Here is a 19,760-nt window from a genome sequence, read left to right as displayed (position 1 = left end):
ACACCGTGCAGTCTATCCTACAGATTGTCATGGGTATTGTGCATGGGTTGTTTACTTTAATGCTTTCTCTCTCTGTCTGGTCGATCCAGCAGACAGAAAAACATGAAAAATTGGCCCTCCTTGCCCTGCTGGTCCGGATACATATGCTCCTGGTGTTCCCCCTAACCCTGTTTGTAGGGTTATACTCACGGAGTCTGAACAGTCTTTTTTTCCACAAGCTCCCGCCCTCAAGACTCCCTTTCCACCCACAAAACCCCATTAATGCCTCTCATGTAACGCCTGTGCCCAAGAGACCACCTGGTGAGGACCCTTTTCTGGTACTCGCCTGATGCCGTGATTTGGTCCGTGAGTCACAGCAGTCTCGTCCTTATTGTCTTTCACTGGGGTTTGGTTGAGTTACTCTGTCAGCGGCTGCAGTTCCGCGTCACGCGTCTCGGCTGGTCCATTCGTCTTGTGGACACTCACGTCCACTTCTGCTTCACTCCTTGTTCCGTGGTTCCGCCTTCTGCTTCTTCCTTCTGCCTGTTCTTTCTCTGGTTTTTGCCTCTCCTCCGTCCTGAGCTGCTTCCACTTCATCTAGCTTGTGACCACCTAGTAGCTCAGGAGCTGGCCTATAAGCGGCCGTAACTGATTGAGAGGGCATGGATTTCTCCACCACTAGAATGGCTGCCTGTATCAGGCTCGGGCACCCGGGGTCCCGATCCGAGCTACTGCTGCCGTAGTTGCTTTACAACTCCCCATCTGGCGTGGTATCCTCTGGAGACCTGTATTAGAGGATCTTAAAGTCCTGTTGGGGTGTAAGATATCAGGACAGCCCTAATCATATGAGGTTCTCTAAAATTAATTGCCCTATCAGCTTCTCTTCTCCAAGGTGAGACAGTGCAAGGAGACCAAGGCACTTCCGGCTGAAGAGCATTTGGGTAGCTTGAAGATGGTTCTAGCTGTAGCATTTTGTACCACTTGAAGACTGATTTGGGTGTGCCCAAATACAAGGAATTCCCATAGTCCAGGCAAGATAGAATAAGTGTCTGGACCATGATTCTTCTGGGGAGAGTGGGTATTAAATTCAGAATGTTCTGCAGAGTTCTCAACATTGCAAAGCAGGAAATAGTCAGTTTTTAGGTCTCGCCTAGCAGCGCGCATGCACTGCTCTGCGAGACTTATTGTAAGGCTTTCAAAAAGCTCACGACACACACGCTCGTGCGTGTGGCCTATTGCTTGCGGTTACCCGCACGGCACTATATGTTTTGAATTATCGTGCCCAGACGCGGGCGAGATAATTAAAAACATATGGCCTGGTGCTCGCGTGCACCACTCCTGGGACGCTGCATTCCTTGTTAACTTCCTGCGCGTTCTTTCACGCCTGTGCACCTCACAAATGCTTTTCTAGAGCTGGGACGCCCCGGTTGGGCAGTCTTGCGCTTTACAATTTCTAAGCGTAAACAATGAAGCCTCGAGAAGTGGACAGACTTTGGCAGTACTACAGACAGCTGGAACGCACCCCCTTCCTTTCTGTATTGTTAGCCTTCTTTATGCACCTGACACCCCTCTGACCACCCTAGCTGAAGGCCCTGTTTGAATACAAGCAGCTGGAGCCTGCCCTACTTGTGGGGCCTTATAAGTGTTTAACCATGCAACAGTTAATGTTGTTGCACCAAGGATATTGTGCTGCATAACTAAATACTTATACGGTCAAAAAAGCGAGACCCATTGGCTATGCCAATGCTTGTTTAGTGATTAGGGGAAAGTTGAGGAGACAATATGCCTCTCCAGCCATGGGCAGTATCTCAAGGTCAGTGGATGGAAGTTCCCTGGACTTTTGTAGTTCACTGTAAATAGAGAACACTTGGTCTTGAAAATAGGTAGCTAGTTCATTGCAGCGTCCTTTTTAGGGACTAGGAAGTGAATTTTCAGTGTTAAGGGTATTGAGTGATTTTACAATCCCAAATAGCTCCCTAGGAGCACTGGCTGCCTTACCCAATAGGTCTTCATAGTATGGCGCCTGTGCACTTTTTTTTATCTTTATGGTAATGCCGGGTGGCTGCTCGATAGGCAAGTTTTGCATTTTCATATTTTTGTCTCCCCTTTCTCTCTATTTTTGTTTACACCTTTTTTTTTTTAGGGAGACTAAATGCTTGTTAAACCATTTCTAAACCAATAACTTCAAATCCAACTTCACCAGTAAGGAGGATTTATCATTACCATTCCAAAGTTATTGAACACGAAGTAACTACTCTGTTCTGTAATGGTGCTCTAAGAGAGTTGGACTAGGCCTATGTGCGAAAAACAAAATTTAGCGCTTTGTCACAAGGACACGTAAAATATAAAAGTACATGGCCTACCTTTTACTTACAGAACACCCTGCCCTTAGGGCTACCAAGCGCCTACCTTAGGGGTGACCTATATGTTGTAAAAGGGGAGTTTAAGGCTTGACAAGTAGTTTTAAATGCCAAATCGAAGTGGCAGTAAACTGCACACACAAGCCCTACAATGGCAGGCCTGAGACAGGTTAGAAGGTTGTGTGGGAGACACAATCAGTGCTGCAGGATTACTAGTAGAAATTAACTTACAGGACCTGGGTATATGGTAGAATACTGTACAAGGGACTTACAGATAACTATGCCAATCAAGTATACACAAATTACACACATGTTTTGGGAAGAAGCACATGCACTTTAGCACTGGCCACCAGTCGTAAAGTGCTAAGGTAAGAGTCGTATGGCCAACAAAGATTCAGAAAAACGGAGGTGCAAAAAGCTTGTGGGGGAAGAGCACCTCAAGGATGACAGGTCTAACAAACCTAGCTAATAAAAAACAGACAGTCGATGGAGTTCTCATAGGCGAGTAGCCAATGTTTGTTTTCTTAAGAGAGGCTGCTGGTGAAAATAAATGGGGATAAAAATAAAGTACCCGGTCTTTCTTTCTGCTGAAGAGCATAATTTTTCCTGGAAAGAATAACATATTATCAGACTGATTTAACAAAATATTTGAGTATACTAAACACAAGGCCAGATTTTCTGTGAATCGCAATTAAGAAATTTGTATTCCTAAAGTATGAAACTCTTGAGTTTTATTAGCGATTCCTAGTGGGTTGAAAACAGACCTAACTTATGCATATTAATGAGGTTGGTTGCGATTTGAGACACATTAGGAATCGCAGCCATCACAGGGATGGTGGGCCTGCTGAGGTTAGCAGACTATCACAAAAAATTGGGGACCTAGAGCGCATAAAGGACCAGCATATATGCTCCACTGTTAATTCTCAAAAGAACAAGCATTGGCATAGTCAATAGATCTCGTCTTTGGGACCTTTTAAATGTTTAGCCATGCAGCACATGCATACACAGTTTACAAACCGTCCTCATGTCAGAAGTGCATCCTGCTGCAAGTTCTGGATTTTCATTTAACAAACCAGTGTTTTCTGAGGACTTTTCTTTCCGGTTTGCAGCTCAGCGAATGGAAGGAGACCCATGCGGCTCTGGGTGATTTCAAAAGCTTCCTCCTTTTCATTCCCTTCATTTGCTGCAAAATACAGCTCTCCACATGCATAATATGTGTAAGCAATTCTTCTGTTTGTTAGCCTCCAGTCCTAGGTACAGGGTCTGCAAGTCTCCTTGCTGGGTAAAGGACATCACTCAGGACAATCAAGATCACTTGCCCTGGAGCCGGCCATCGATCCCGTATGCCAGCAGGGCCGCCGAGAAAAGCAAAAGCCCTTGCCCTAGTGCACCACTACGAAGAGTGAGGGCCATCGCCCAGGTGCAGCGTGCCAATGTGAAGAGTCACATGTTCTGAGCCGCGCATCAGAGCACTGATCAGGGCATTGGAGAATGAGTAGCTGCCCAAGACCTGCTGTTAGGATGAGAGAAACTTATTGCATCACCAGAGGAACGCCATTTTCAAGTGGGCCTTGACATCTGCAAGGCATGCTTGGTAAGAAAGCGTAGTGGGATCCATGCACATCACATAACCATAGCTTCCCCGGGTGTCTAATTTTCAGGAATGTCTGGAGTGGAGAGGCTGCCGTTGGCCCGGGTGAGCCCTGGTCCAATTACTATTATATTGCAGGAATTGGTGAATTTGAAAGGAAGAATCTGGATAGCTCGTTGTGGTTTGCTGTGGCCTCTCCCGTCAAAGGCAAGAGGCCCAGCCACCCATGTTGTGTATCAGAATTATAAAACGTGTAGGACTATAGAATGGTATAACATGTATTACTATCAAATGAATTCCTGAGACCAGAAGAGTGCGACTGTATATTACTTTTGTTAATCCGCAACCATGGCAAAAAATTTAAATTAAAAACTCTCACCAATTGCTACTTTGTTACTTATTTTCATCTCAATAATTAGTTTGGGAAAAACCATCAGTAATCTATGCAAATGACACCTTCCTTATTTCTTAATGTTGCCTACTTTTCATAAATGCATTGCTTTCCAGGATCACCGTTGGTTTGGCGCTGGTTTCCAACACAGACTGCATGTAACTAAAATATAACAAGCATTGGCATAGCCAATAGGTCTTGCTTTTGGAACCTTATAAGTGTTTAGCCATGCAACAGTTGATGTTGTTGCACCAAGGATATTGTGCTGCATAACTAAATACTTATAAGGTCCCAAAAGCGAGACCTATTGGCTATGCCAATGCTTGTTGAATTTTGTTTTAGCCACAATACATTGCATCCACACTGCTGTCCAGCATGGCTAATAAAAACATTGCCAAAAGCAGTAGCTTTCATAGGAGAGAGCTATTGGCTTCGCCAATGCTTGTGGTTTTTTTTTTAGGTTAGCCACAGGGAGATGTGCCTAATTCGTCTAATTGCCCAGAATCACAGGATGTTGAGAAGAGGCCGGTAACTGCACCTGGCTCTCCTGTTCCAAAGTTTGCAAGTCAGGCCTTTAGGCCACATCCCCTACCCTTCTTAAGAACTGCTGCCTGTTAAGGAAAGCATGTGGCCTAAGGGGTAGGGCGGTGGGTCTTGGAGCTGGGGAACCAGGTTCGAGTTTTGGCAGGGACGCTCAACGTTATGTCGTTCTGGGCAAATCAGTTAATGTCCCCGTACCTAACAAAAATGAATGTGTCAGCCTGTAACGTAACTGGTGCTCATGTAAAGCGCTCGGATACCTTCGGGTCTAGTTCGCGCTATATAAAACTCCACAAGATAAAGATGAGTTTCTAGGAATTAAATGCCCAGATGTCGAGTTTACTGGATTTGTAGTACGTCACATCCTTGCCAGAAAAGGTTGGTAAATGTGTTTCTCTATATCACTTTAAAATATGTGTTTACTTACCAACTCTGTTTTTTACAACGATCACGTTTAATGGATAATAATGGCAAACCTACCCGACAGCAAAGGCAGAGAACAGGATCCCTCTGGAGATAGTAATCAGATACTCGCCCACCCCATTTGAGTAAACAACAGGCCCCATTTACAATTCATTAATTGTGCGCTGCATTTTCTGAAAGCATGAAGGGATGTTGCTCAAACAACGATATTTTCTTTACAGCCCCAGAGAGGCAGATGCGTTTGTAAATTGAGCATCGTTTTGTAATTCTTCTTTTTTACAATTTCCATCCTTAAGAAATTCTTACATTTTTTAAGACAGGAAAGAATCACGGGGGGTGTTTTTGTTTGCCTCCCTGAAGCAACCATCATCAAATACAAATGGAACTTCTTGTTTACAGACATTTACTGGAAAGGGTTTTTTTTTTAACAATTCTTGTCCTCAAGTGCCGCTTTGTGTGTGCATGCGTGCTTCAGTGGAATGCAGCTTTTTGTGGCTGTGTGCGTTTCATTTCAATCTGGAATTTAGCACCAGTATGGAAAGGGCAACAGATTTGATTAGGAAGATGTCTGCCACATGTTGATAGGAAAAATAACAAGCCTGGCGGAGCGTGGCGCGCTCGCGCTTGACGGGGGCAGGGGAGCGCATTCGAGGAGGGTGAGCGGACCCTTTGAAGTACGAGTACGATGCCAAAAGCGGATTGCATGGCGGCACGATGCACGTGATTGTGCGCGTGCTCGCCATGCAATCCGCTTTTGGGAGCACTTTTGGGAGCCCCTTACAATAGTCTCGCTTTGCGATCGCTTACGCGATAGCAAGGCAAGACCTAAAAAAAGACTACTACTTTGAAAAAAGCAAAAACAGAGGAACAGGAGTCCTCAGCACTTACAGGGTTAAGCACCCAAACAGCCAAAACACATGTGGGGTTGCAGCTGGACGGCTCCGTCGGAGTGGGTGTGCCCTCGACTACCCCCAGTGACAGGCGGTTTTGCACCAGAGGGGGGTGGTACATTCACTATCTATGCCTAATAAACCCAAGACCCAGATACCAAGTGGAACCGCAAGCGAAAATAGGCAAGAGTGCTATGTGGCAAAACAGTGGCTTGCACATCTCACCAACTACAAAAAACAAGCGCGGCATGACCCGAAACAGATGGCACACTGCAAGCTGCTGCTAATTAAAACAAGCCCGTGAGTGGTGCGCGCGCGCACGCACTGCAAAAAATGTCAGGAATGCAGCAGGCACAGTGCGAGGCTGCTGCCCGCTCCCGAGCTCCCTAGGCCAGGGGAGAGAGAAGGTGGGACATGCACCCGCCTCTGGCCAATTGCTTGCTGTCTTTCTTAGAAAGACGCATGCCAAGGCCAATAGCGGGTGATGACAAAAAAAAAAGCACACGCATGAGCGTGTGTTCGGAGTTTAAAGCCCTTACTAAAAACCTCACAAAGCAGCGCATGCGCGCTGTCTCAGGCGAGACCTAAAAAGGTGTGCTGTTCCTAAAGGGGACAAAGGACAGTGGGGAGTAGGTCAGAGGAAAGGAGCCACTACAAGGGGAGTAGTTCCTTTTTGGACAAGTGGCCCACACACACCCTTGTGGGTGTCATGCTTCATCATTGAGCTTGCTCCTTGTCCGGACGGCGCTGAAGTGCCTGACAGGCACCCTCAAGGGGGTTCTTTATCAGAGATCTTTTCCCAAAGCTGTGATGTGAAATGCAAGTTAAGCACCCTTTGTGTAGATTGAGGAAACGTAGGTGTCGGTTTAGTGATTAGTGACTTAAAAAAGGCTAGGCAAGTTTCAAATCAAATTTTAATCCAGGAGTATGCCTGACTTATTAAAAACGTGATGTCAGCAGGGGATGGTTGATGTAGATCCCATCTATGGTGTGGCCTACTGAGTGGGTAGGTCCAGCCACTAGTTGAGGGGGGAGGTCTAGGATGGTATGGGTCTCGGGGGGGGGGGGGGGAAGCCTTGACAACAGAAGCATTACAACGCATGCCATTACAACGCATGTCGTTACAACGCAAAAGGTTTGTTGCAGGGGGTAGAAGGTGTTGGAGTTAACTCCCAACACCTTCCCGACTGTTCCACACACTGGAGTTAGAGTAGTAAATTATACTATTCCAACTTCCAGCGCACCCCCGACAGCAAGTCGGGGTAAAGGTCTGCGTTGTAACAGCATGCGTTGTAAAGTCATACTACCTCTCGGTGAGGCTAACTGTATCTGGATTGCTAATATCATCCAAATCATAGTCGAAATCTCCTCATATAGTGAAGTTTGCATATTGGAGAAGTACTGGAGGTAAGGGCTCTCCAAGAATAGTCAAGAAGTCAGGAACAGGTGGCCGATAGACTAGAGAGCCGGCAAAAGTCTGAGAAATGCTAATTTTAGAGCAAAACAATAGACTTTCGGCTTCCTTCAGGGAGCCCAACCCAAAGGAGCTGAACTGAAAGGAATCATAAAAAATAATGGCGAGGCCTGTTCCCCGATGCTATCAACTGTACGGATCGCATAGCCTGGGGGAAGAGGAAAAGTGATGTCCGGGTTTGAGAAAGGTGTGAGCCAGGACACAGTGATAAACTGGAAATCCAGATAAAGGTCGGTAATCCGGTTGTGCATTTCATGTGTGTGCTTGGGGAGGGAGCGTGAATCAAATCAATATCCCCACAGGAGAATTGTTAACAGAAGGCGGCTCATAAGAACAAACTCGCCTTCGCAACATATACCATTCATTGTGCTCTCTAAACGGGTGGGGTCAAGCATGTGGCCACAATGGGGTAATTTATTAATAAAACTTTTTTAGGAAATTGGTGGGTAGTGAGTTCAAAATATTACTGCTCAAGAGGACACACGGGGTGGCAGTGATTCTGACTGTAAGGCCAAGGACTACCCTTCCCAGGGAAACGCCATGGAGGTGTAGGGTATGGGTATGCCGGTATTTAGATCAGTGTATATTTCCGTCATATTAAGGGGAAGAGGAAAAGGAAAGATTAGCTGTGAAGTGTCCTAGTTCATTGGTTAAATGGTACCCGTTTCCCACTGGACCAAAGCTAGCTCTGTCTACCCATTGCAGACAACACTAAGGGTCCTGTAAATAAATTATTGTTTTTAGGGTAGTTGTTTCCTGTACTGAGTCTGTTCATGACCTCTCCCAATATTGTAAAACAACAGGAATACAATAGAACTAGATTGTGAGACCTTTTCTTTGAGTCATGTAGAAAGAGGTGGCAACTGTCCAGTATCAGGGTGGTGTGTTGATATTTTCCACCAGTGTTTCTGCACTTTACACTCTTTCATTCCACTTGCGTAACAGGGATATTCAATTTGTAACCTTGTCACTGCGAGCTGACCCAATAGCATTTAAGGTGGCCTGACTTTGAGGAGAGAGTTGTCAAATGAAATCCAAAAGGGACCAACAAACGTTTACTGAAGAGAGCTCAACGTAACCTGCAAAGTTGGTAATGGAAAGTTGTTGTAGTAACTTCAAAGTGACACCAAACCAGTAGAGAAGTTGTAAGCAGGATTCTTTATTTTATTTCCAGTCCCTGCGTAGAAGGCACAGCCAGCACAAACGGTCTCCAAGCAGAACTGACTGCAAGAAGAATGCTTACAACATCATACAATTATGAGTTTCTAGATTATTGGTGCAGTTCAAAGAATGTCTCACAACTTACCATAAAAGCACTATACTACACAACCCCAACAACAAAACAAAAAAAATCAAATTACAACCAAACATTTCTTAACATTTAGGTTTCTTAACAATCCTCCCACTAGAAGTTTTAATAACATTGTAATCACAGGAGGGTACAACAGTTTTGGAAATAGATTGTAATGTAGGTTTGAGAGTAGGAGAGATGCTTTGAGTGCCAGCTGGCTCAAGAGAAACGTTTGCTGTATCAGAATCAGAAAGGCTAGAATTTCCGAATTCTGGAATGATATCCAAAGTGTCTAACCACCAATGGTTTTTACTTTTACCCTAAACATTCTCAATTTTTCGACCTAAATCAGACGTGACTGGTGCAAGGCGACTAAAATGCCAAACTTCACCATTTACAGCAAGGCAGTGTTGTTCAGGACCTTCACAGCCAATTTGGGGCCACTAAATTTGCTTTCCCCCTTAGGAAACTTTTTTGCATAATCCACACAAACCCATTGACCTTTGCACAAATTCACTTGCTTAGTACCATGCTTTTGGTCATAGTACTTTTGGTTCTTCATTTGAGATGCCTTGATACATTCTCTCGCTTTGGGTATGTCACACTGAACCATTCAATTTCTGTTCAACCAGCCGCAATTAATCTTGGAATGAGGAATCCTACCCCTCATCAAGGAAAAGGGGCTTTTGCCAACAGAGCAGTGGATGGTGCTTCTATAGGCCCATAACAATTTTTTCAACTCCTCATCCCAAGACAAATTCCCTTTATTGGCTAGCTGGAGAACACCTTTAATACTGCGGTTGGCTCTCTCAACAATGCCATTGCCGCTGGGATGATAAAGTGCGTTGAACCTTTGTTGGATACCAGAAGCAGCCAAGTAATTCTTCATTTCAGAAGATTTGAATTGTACACCATTGTCAGATAAGATAACTCTGGAAAACCCCTCTCTAAGGAAAATGGCATCAAGGAATGTGATAACAGTTTTACTGTTGCTTACATTTACTACACACAGTTCTAACCACCATGAAAAGGTATCCACCAGCACTAAAATATACTTTTGTAAACCATCTTGCCATAAAACAGGACCCATGAAGTCTATTGCAACTACTTCCCAAGGAAGTCCTGGGCAATTGGGAGAAGCCACGGGTGGATTGAACGTTTTGAAAGTTTTGTCAGAGGCTTCACACTTGACGCACGACCTCACACACCTTTCCACATCAATGTCTATCTTAGGCCACCAATAAAGTTCTTTCAAACGAAACTTGGTGCGTGTAATGCCAGAATGTCCTTCATGACAAAGGTCAAGTATCTTGCTTCTTAAACTCTTCAAATGAATTATTTTGTCACCTCTTAGAACTAAGAAATCAGAAAGATTGAGTTCATCACAAACTTCCCAGAATCCTCTCAGTTCATCAGTAACTAACTTGTTGTCCATACCATTCCAACCACTCACAATTAATGGTTTAAGTTCGAGCAAAATTGGGTCAGAATTCTCAGCTTCAAGCCATTCCTCTTTACTAAAAGTACTATGAGCTTAGTCAAGGGATACTGAAGCAACTAAGAAATCATTCCAAGAGTTCTTGACCACTACAGTCAATGGTAGGGACATAGGACTCAAAAAATCAGCAGTGAAGTTCTTAACACCAGGTACATATTGTATGTCATACATGAAATCTTGCAACCTCATCGAAAGTAGAGCAATTCTATCTGTGGCATTGGTCACACCTTCAGTAGTTAGTAGTTTAGTGAGGGGCTTGTGGTCGCAACGTAAAACGAATTTCCTGCCCCAGAGAAACTTTCTAAAATACTCTAGAGCCCAAACACATGCGAGTGTTTCACGTTCAATTACAAAATAAGTTCCTCAGCAGGACTAAGAGAACGTGAAGCAAAGGCAATGACTGACTCTATATTATCGCCATCCAGTTGAGTTAGAACACTACCCAAACCTTTGCTACTAGCATCCGTGGTGACGATAGTATTAGCAAGAGGATCAGAACCTTGGAGATTTGGAGCTTGAACAATTGCCATTTTAATTTCTTCAGATAACTGTTGGCACGCAGAACACCAAGAAAACTGCACCTTGTTCTTGAGCAAGGACCTCATGATACGAGTCTATTCAGAAAAGTTTCCAACAAATTTTGCATAGAACTCTGCAAGTCCCAAGAATGATCTAAGATCATCCTGGACTCGGGTACAGGCGCATCAGTAATCACTTTCACTAAACTGGATTTAGGTCTAATACCCAAGGAACTAACTTCGTGACCCAGCTAAGTAACTTTATTTTCCGCAAATTTGCATTTAGAAATCTTTGCTGTAACTCCCTTATCTTGTAAAACACTGATCGCTTTCCTTAAGCGTTCATCATGTATCTTCTTGTTGGCTCCCATCACCAGAATATCATCCTGAAAGAACACAACCCCTTGCATATCACCAAACAACTCATGCATGAGCCTCTGAAAAATTGCGACAGCAGACGCTAGCCCGAATGGCATGCTCAAAACTGGAAACAGCCAAAAGGGGTGCAGAAAGCGGTAAAAGGTCTACTCATGGGATGCAAGGAGATTTGGTGATATGCACAAGAAAGGTCAATGGTTGAAAACCGTTTTGCACCCTTGGGTAAAGATAGCATTTCATCGATCCTAGGGAGTGGAAACTAATCAATAATTATATTATTATTCAAGTATCTTAAATCAATACACATGCAAATTTTCCATTGGCACGTCTGGCAATCACGATGGGGGTGATCCAGTCTGATGCTTCCACTGGCTCAATTATGCAAGCATCTTGCATTTTATTAAGTTCCTTTTTTACTTCATCTCGTACAATCAATGGAATGTGGTGAATTTTATGTATTTTAGGAACAGCATTAGGTTTAACAAGGATTTTGTGAGTGAATCCATCAAGTTTACCAATACTGCCACTAAACACCTTAGGAAATTCTTCCAAAACCCATTGTTTGTGTTTTCAGTATCACACATAACCAACACTTGTTCAGGACTGTTAGGGTCCATAATAATGTAAAGAGAACGTTGATCCTTACAACCTAGAATAGAAGGCCCATCATCAGCTACATATAACTTGCACAAAGACCTCCTGCCGTTAAATTCGAACATGAGGGATCTGTACCCCAGCATGTCAATTTTTTCTCCAGTGAAGCTTTCTGGATTGACATCAATGGGTTGCAAGTGAGAACCAATGGTATTTGCAAATTTATCTTCCCAGACAGATCGGGCAAGAATAGTGAATGGTGATCCCAAATCTACTGCAACCTGTACATTTATACCACCAAAAGAAATTGTACATAGAGGTTTGTTACTATCACCCACATTAATAATCACAACAACATATTTATTTGTAGCAACGGACAATGAATCAGGCTTGTCAGGAGACTCATAAGAGTCATTGCCTGACAAATCTGAATCATTATCCGCAACACAAGTTTTCTTAAAATGTTTCTTCCTACAAACTTTAGAAAAATGTCCTAATGCTTCCACATCTGTAACAGACAAAACCTGGATGAATGGTGTTCTCTTCTTTCTTGAAGTTAGCATTTTGATATGACCTTGGTTGTTTATACGTAGATGTCTTTCCTTTTTTATTGTCACAAATCTTATTAACAGATACAACATCACTAGAGAGAGTTACAGCTTTGGCACATCTCTCTGAAAGTTCCGCTTTCTTGACTAGAGTGATGATGTCCTTGAGAGATGCCTCACCTTCAATCCACAACTTGTCCTGAATATTTTTAGTTTTGGTGCACATGACTACTTGATCCCTGATCATGTCATCATGTAACGTGCCAAATGTGCACTTAATCGCTAGGTGTTTTAACGCAAATACATAATCTTCAATTGACTCATTAGAGTCTTGTGTACGTTTATAATGTGTGTCTGGATACAGCTACACATGGAGCTGGTGAGTAGTGATCATCAAGGTCAGCTATTGCGCATTTAAAAACAACTAAATCTCCACTCCTTTCTATTTTCTGCATTTGGTTGTAAACCCCGATGCCTTCCGGTCCTAAAGAGTGCATCAAAATAATTTTTTTCTCTCTGTAGACATGACACTGCCATTATCTTCAAGAGTGGCTATATAATTAACAAAGTATTCTTTCCACTCTAGCCATTTCACAATAGGTTCCCCAGGATCGGTTAAAAAATATTTGGGGTTATAGAGAGTGATGCTGACGCTTTAGGTTTGTGCAGGGTTTGATGTTATAGAAGTTGTACTGGAATTCCGCTCCACAGGTATTCAACAGTACCGCCCACAGTGAGTAGAGGATAAACGATGGAGGAATAAATCTTTTTTTTTTTTAAACCTTCTTACTGTAGTACACTGTAAGAACTGCAAGGATTTTCTTCAAGAAGCGGTTGGAATCGGAATCGTCGGAGGAGATGGAGGGAATTACCAAAAGTGCTATTAATATGGTTAAGCACTGGGGAGTAATGAAAATGGAAAACAAATATGGCCGCTGGGATCACGCAACTTGACCTCGTACGTTTGGGCGTCGTGGCGCTGAAATGCTGTGACGTCTCGGCTGGCAGAAGTGCAATCAGTGGAACGCAGGAGGAGAGTCATGGAACACTCGTCCTCGCATTCATGGAAGCAGCGCGTGGAATGAGAGTTAAAGACGATTCAAAAGTAGGCAGCGGAGTACAGCATTGTAAATTTGCAGAAGAGGTAGAGAAAAAAATGGTAGACTCACGAAACTAGCAGAGTTCCCTCGCTGGATATCTCTTCTGTTTGCTTCATGTGATCAAAGAAGCGAACACACTTTGTAATAATTCGTAGAATTCTCGGTGCTTACAGGACACCATGGATTTTCTTGTAGAAATTAGCAGGGGCTGGACCATCAATCGTCGCCAAAACGATGTAGTAACTTCAAAGTGACACCAAATCAGTAGAGAAGTTGTAAGCAGGATTCTTTATTTCCAGCCCCTGCACAGAAGGCACAACCAGAATAGGAAGGCGGGGCCGGCATCGGACACGCCGAATGTATGGCGGTCGTGCCGGCCCCCGATGACCACACAGGGGCGGGCCTATCATGCGCAAGGGTGACGCGACAGGCGCGCCCTGTCAATGGTTGGTCTCTAGGTTTTAGGGGCGTGCCCCGGAAGTGATTGTAATCACTTCCGGGGCACGCGTCACATCAATGCTAGGCCGGGTAGAACCGGCCTGGCCTGACTAGGTTTGAATAAAAGGCTGGGGAGCGGCAGATTCTACCTCTTTGCTCGCCGCTCCCACAGCCTGCCCCTTAAGGACAACAGCCTCGCTATGAGGCTGTATATTAATTTCACATCTGTTATTCAGCACCAAGATGCCCACTGGTGAACGTGAGCTTTGCAAATACAGGTTAGATTATACGGTGGACAAATACTCAAAGATGGATGTTCAGGGGTTCAGTTGAGGGCTTAAGTAACATTTCTGCATCAAAGTGCCAACCGGTGGCAGACTTCCTAAGATCTTCAACAGGGCCAACCAACTCCCAGAAAGGGTCAACTGACACCGGTCGGAGCCATATGTTCACATGTTGCAATACAGGAATACTTAGAAACTCTACAGAAAGCAACTGAATTAACACAGTTAATACTGTGCGTAAAAGGTACTTTTCTACACGACGGTGCCTCACTGTCTGTGGGTTAATGTTTTATGCAGATTTTCGGCGCTGTCAATGTACGCCCTTTGTGTCCCTTGCCGGGTTTTTATGAGACCTGGTCTCCCTGCGTTAATTTGAACAATCCAGCAGTCCTCTGTTCACTGACCTCATTTATTGTCGCATCGATGGCACCGCTGAAAGCTGCACGCCTCCTGCCAGACTTCCAATCTCTGGCTGTTTGGGCACATGCGCTGGTGACTCTCCTAAACACAGCCGTTATCGATTTGACCAGATAACCCAAGCGTAATGGCAATGTGCGTGTTGCAATGTGCAGGGGCTTAGCAATACTAGGCTGAGCAGCAGACAACAAGGAAAAAATTAACATGAAAGTAAATGTCAGCCAGGTTGGTGCAAAAAATACGGGAGGGTCATGGGCGTAGCTGCAGAATCCCCTTCGTATAACTTCGGGCGCAAACCATATACAGTTTGGAAACAGACGATGAGGAGCACTTGTAGGGCGCACATTGCAGCTTTTGTTAGGTACACATCCATTCCACATTTGGTCAACTTTTGGGGTATTACTGACTTGTGTGGTTACTCTTAGTGTGATGAGGTGGGCTGGTCCGGCAGAATACGAAGACCTCAAGGTTATATACCCAGGGGTGTTGTTAATGGTCACTTTTTTAAGTAGCAGCAGACAAGCATTTGGTACCAAAGGTCTGGCTGGGGCAATTTGTTGCCACCAGAATGGCCAAACAATTGGCGTTTGCAGTGCAAAACGTGATGGGCCTGTCGGTTGGCATTCACATCTAGACATTGCAAACCGTCATGTGACAACAACCCACTACACGGTTTTGAGGTCAGTCTTACAAGGCGCGAGCCCCGGTGATGTCACTCAAGCGCATTATTGCCACGTATGATGTCACATCATTACGTCCCATGCCTAACGATCACGCCATCATGAGTACTTAAGCATGCAGGGGCAGTTATACATACAAATTAGGGGACTGCCAAGAAGCATCTAGGCACCCACTGAAACTACACGTATGAAGTAGAAACCCGTTATGCCACAAGCAAGGTGCAGCAATATATGCCGGTAGTTGTCACACGGTACTGGTACACCCATGTGCTACTTATATGTATGCATACTACTGACGTATTGTGTCGCTCAGTACCCCTGCACCCAGGTGCCGGAACACTGGTGATTTGGGTGTCTGTGTTGTGGCGCACGGTCCGGTGCGCCCTATGTGCCTGAGCAAACATTATAGGCCTATGGTTTGAAAAGCAGTATCCCTGCACTCTATTCCTTTGCTACACTGTACCTACCGCTCATGGGCTTGGGCATTTTTAGTATTTTTGATGCCTATGTTATCTTGCATTTGTGTCGTGTCACACATTGTATCACACTGTATCTTTAACCCAAAGACAAAAGCACTAATCATCTGTGTTTTGTTTTCATTTATGTATGGCTGGATTCATGACTGATACGTGGGAGGCGCTCCACACCGCAATGGCTGCAAGATGTGGGCAGGCAAGGGGACCGGAAGATCCGGGACAGGAGTGGCAAGCAGCGGCATAAAGGCTGATGGGCGATCATTAGAAAAGCTCAAGAGGTGCCAGCGTGCATGGGGGAGATAATGCTGCCCATGCACTATATTGGTTGAATATAGGTGCGTCAACCACTGGTTGTTGCCAGCCCGCGTATTGTAGCAGTACGCTGCTTTACAAGTGTAAGTGTGTCAACCATTTGTTGTTGCCAGAGCTGGTATCTTGCAGTACGCTACTCCACAGGTGTGAACAAAACTTGCCATAAAGCTAAAGTAGCTTCTCTATTCTGTAATTTGGCTCCTCTATATTTACTTTTTAGATATGTAATGCTGTTCAATTATTTTGTCATTGAATGTCCCTTCTTTTGGCCATGGATATGTATTTATGTTTTAGGGTGGCTTTAAACCATTCTATTTTACATTGTTGCAATTTTCTTTGATAGTGTGGAAAAGTATCTGGCATATGTGCCAAGGAAGTCTCCATGATCATATCCATGGCCAAAAGTGTATGCCTTGCCAGCTGAACTGAACCGGGTATAAAAGGCGGATATAACACCCCTGGGCGGGAAAAGGTGTTCAGCCATTACGGCGCCTGTGCTCGCAGGTGCCATCATAGGCGAGCTGTTGGAGGCTAGTCCTCCGGTTAGGTTGTTCATGGATTTTCCATGATATGTACAAGGGAGATCTTGGGGCCTGTAGGGGCACTCCCGGTGTAGCTTTCCAATGGGGCAGTTCCACCGGCATGGATGTCATTGTCTGGGGCATTGTATCTATCGGGCACATCGCACTCCTACCAATTGGGGCCATTTAGTGGCTCTCAGACGATGTGCCACTTTTCCCCTTAGCCGGTCAGCCCTAACATCATTTTCCTAAACTCGGGGTGGGAATGACCGGGTACGCTTAGGTAATAAGGGGGCCGGGCAAAACATTAATCACGAAGTAGGTGGGTAGGTGTGTCCATGCCCGGGGTACACCCTGGCACGAGGACTGCAGAGATCCACTAAGGGGGAGGCTGTCTAGGGCTCCACACCTCCAGACTATAGAGTCGTGCTTCTTAAAAAAGACGGCATCCATCTGTCGAAGTTAGGGATTGTAATCGTTATGGAGGATCTTCTGGCCGAGTTCGTTGGGTATAGGGGCAGGGCATGACCTTTCAGTGAGTTTTAGGGGGGCCTGATAGTCGGTCAACTATGCAGGCCTGTGGCGGTAAGGTCATGATTGGTGAGCAGTAAATTTAAGGTCCTTAGAGGGCGGCGCCATTCTTGAATGGCGTCGCCCAAGGGGGAGGGACAAGTGGTCTCTCATAGAACTCCAGGGGCAGTTACAGCCGGTTGGCTGGATGGGTGCAGGGGAGTCACGCTTTTCCAGTAGGATGCTTGGCACCCCGCACGTGCACAATGGCGCATAACTGCAAGGGCCCCTTATTGAGATAATTTACAGGACGTACGGGGGTGACCGGGGGGGGGGATGGGGGAAGTACCCTCACGGGGAATGGGCCCTCTGCGCATGCGCACTCCGCTTGGAGGGTGGGCAAAAGGGCGTATGGGGGGGACCGGGGGGGGGGGTGGGGAGTACCCTCACGGTAAACGGGCCGCCTGCGCACTCCGTTGGAGTGCGGGCAGAATTTGGTAAGGATCTGGCACCTGTTAATGACCTTGCCGTAGGCTCAAAATAGGGATACGCAGAAAATGAAATGTTATTGTTATGATTATTGATTATGGAATGTTTAGATTCGGATAGGAATATATATGTATTAGAGATATGTTAAGGTTAGGAAAATTACATCTGTACCTATCCAAGTAATCAATGTAATGGTTTTTCTGCGTATTGTTTAAATATTATCATTAAAAAATTGTTGATTTAATTTTATGTTAATAAATACGGCCGGGGGTTTACGACTCCCTAATCCAAAAATTCCTTGTGCTAAAGCGTGTTACTGTCTTAGTATTGATAAGGGAGGAGGGGGTCTAGGCTGTACCTGACCATACAAACGGTCTCCAAGCAGAACTGACTGCAAGGAGAATGCTTACAACATCATACAACTCTGAGAGTCTAGATTATTGGTGCAGTTCTAACAATGACTCACAACTTACCATGAAAGCACTATACTACAGTTGGCTACCCTACATCTCCTCAAAACCTTGATTTTCAAGAAATGTCACTCAAAGCTCCGATATAATCTAATGCATTAAACTGAAACACTCACAAATGTCTAGGTATTATTTTTTGGAGTTTTAGATGTATTTTTATCATTTTTTATTGATATTCCTTGCGTGATGATATACGTGCACATCCTGTGAATGCTCGGACCCGTGTCTCTATTTTCAGGGCCACGTTAGACGCCTGCATCAGCTCTCTTATGAATCAAGGTGGGATACAGCATTGTCGCACCACCGCCCCTAAACTAGACATGCAAACCTGAGGAAAGCAGTATCTGCAAGCAAAGCCACATGTGCCTTACGGAAAAATGAAACTCAGTTTCATATCAAATGTACCAAACACATAGCAACGAGGCAACTCTCTACTTCAGATAGTTTGTGATGAAAAGAACAAACATTCAAACACTGAGTAATCAACACAAGTTGCAAATTGTTATACGAAACCTGCACAGAATGTAGCAGCCGTTACACAACACCCAGTATCACGAGACACTGAAGCAGACAAAATCGATGATGTGACAATCTAGTAACTACAAAATATTCACACACCATAGATATCACTTCACAATAAAGAAATGGCAATCTTCCACCTTTAGCTTAATATACATAAGGTATCGCAATATTATACAATAAGAAGCACTGTAAACAGCTAGATTTGACAATACGTGTACAGGTAGAAATACTAATTAAGCATTAGGTATTCTAATTGCTTTGGGGGAAAGCAGGGATGGTGTAGTCATGAGGATTAGTGTGCAGTGTAGAATAAGAAACCTGAGGGTAGGCAGGTGTGAGCTCACAACACCTCCGTGCGTGTAAGTCACGTAGGTCTTACCTACCACGAACTCAGTGACCCCAAGCGGATATGTAGTGACTGGAGGAACAGAAATGGGTCCCTGCGGCGGAAAACTCTGAATTTACCCGAGACACCGATCACCAGCACGGGATGTTCCTAGGTCGATGAGTAATCACGCTCCGGCGAAACAACAAGGAGGGGGGGACGACGGAGCACAGGAGGTGACGTACTCGTGACACAAGTATCAGCCGGGTGGCTCTCGGCAACAGAGGGCGCCAGAGACGGTGGTAGAAGAGGCGAAGTCAATTAAACTGAGAAGTTCATCAAAACGAACCGTCATTGAACTCTCATATTGCCAACATAGTTTGTTGAGAAGTACAGGAATTGAGAAAATAACAATAGTTTGGAAAACCGTAAATCGATAGTCAATATGTGGCAGCAAAAAAAAGGGCGGAGTGATGGAAAGCGGAGTCTGAGCGTCAACTTATTTACGCTTATGTTTTTTTTATTGTTTTTTATTCTACTACTAATAAATTGGTAACAAGGACAAACGTGTCAGCAAATCTGCTCTGACTTACTTATTTTGTCACACAGAGACGGCATTTTAAAATATCTTACCGAGTTAAGGCGCCTGCTACAGAGATCTTCGTGTGCCTAGCAATTTTAAGATGATAATATTATTGGTCAGATAATTATGCACTTGCTGGAGAGAGCTGTTTTGATTAG

At 44.6% G+C, this 19,760-nt stretch overlaps 1 protein-coding gene across 3 annotated transcripts in view; it reads right to left on the bottom strand.

Moving 5' to 3' along the window:
* INSIG2 (insulin induced gene 2) overlaps positions 1–19,296 on the bottom strand; it is a 97,475-nt gene extending 78,179 nt beyond the window's left edge. Inside the window, exon 1 of one of the 3 annotated variants that reach the window (XM_085647466.1) lies at positions 19,160–19,296. The gene's annotated coding sequence lies outside the window, so the exon portion shown is untranslated. Of the gene's footprint in view, positions 1–19,073 lie in introns of all 3 variants that reach the window. The other 2 variants (XM_085647465.1, XM_085647467.1) reach the window with 2 other exon arrangements.
* Positions 19,297–19,760: the final 464 nt, after the last annotated feature.

The sequence above is a fragment of the Triturus cristatus genome, chromosome 3_2 (genome assembly GCF_964204655.1).
Source record: "Triturus cristatus chromosome 3_2, aTriCri1.1, whole genome shotgun sequence".
Taxonomy (NCBI): domain Eukaryota; kingdom Metazoa; phylum Chordata; class Amphibia; order Caudata; family Salamandridae; genus Triturus; species Triturus cristatus.
The sequence above is the reverse complement of the archived record's forward strand: the minus strand, read 5'-3'. Positions and strand labels throughout refer to the sequence as shown.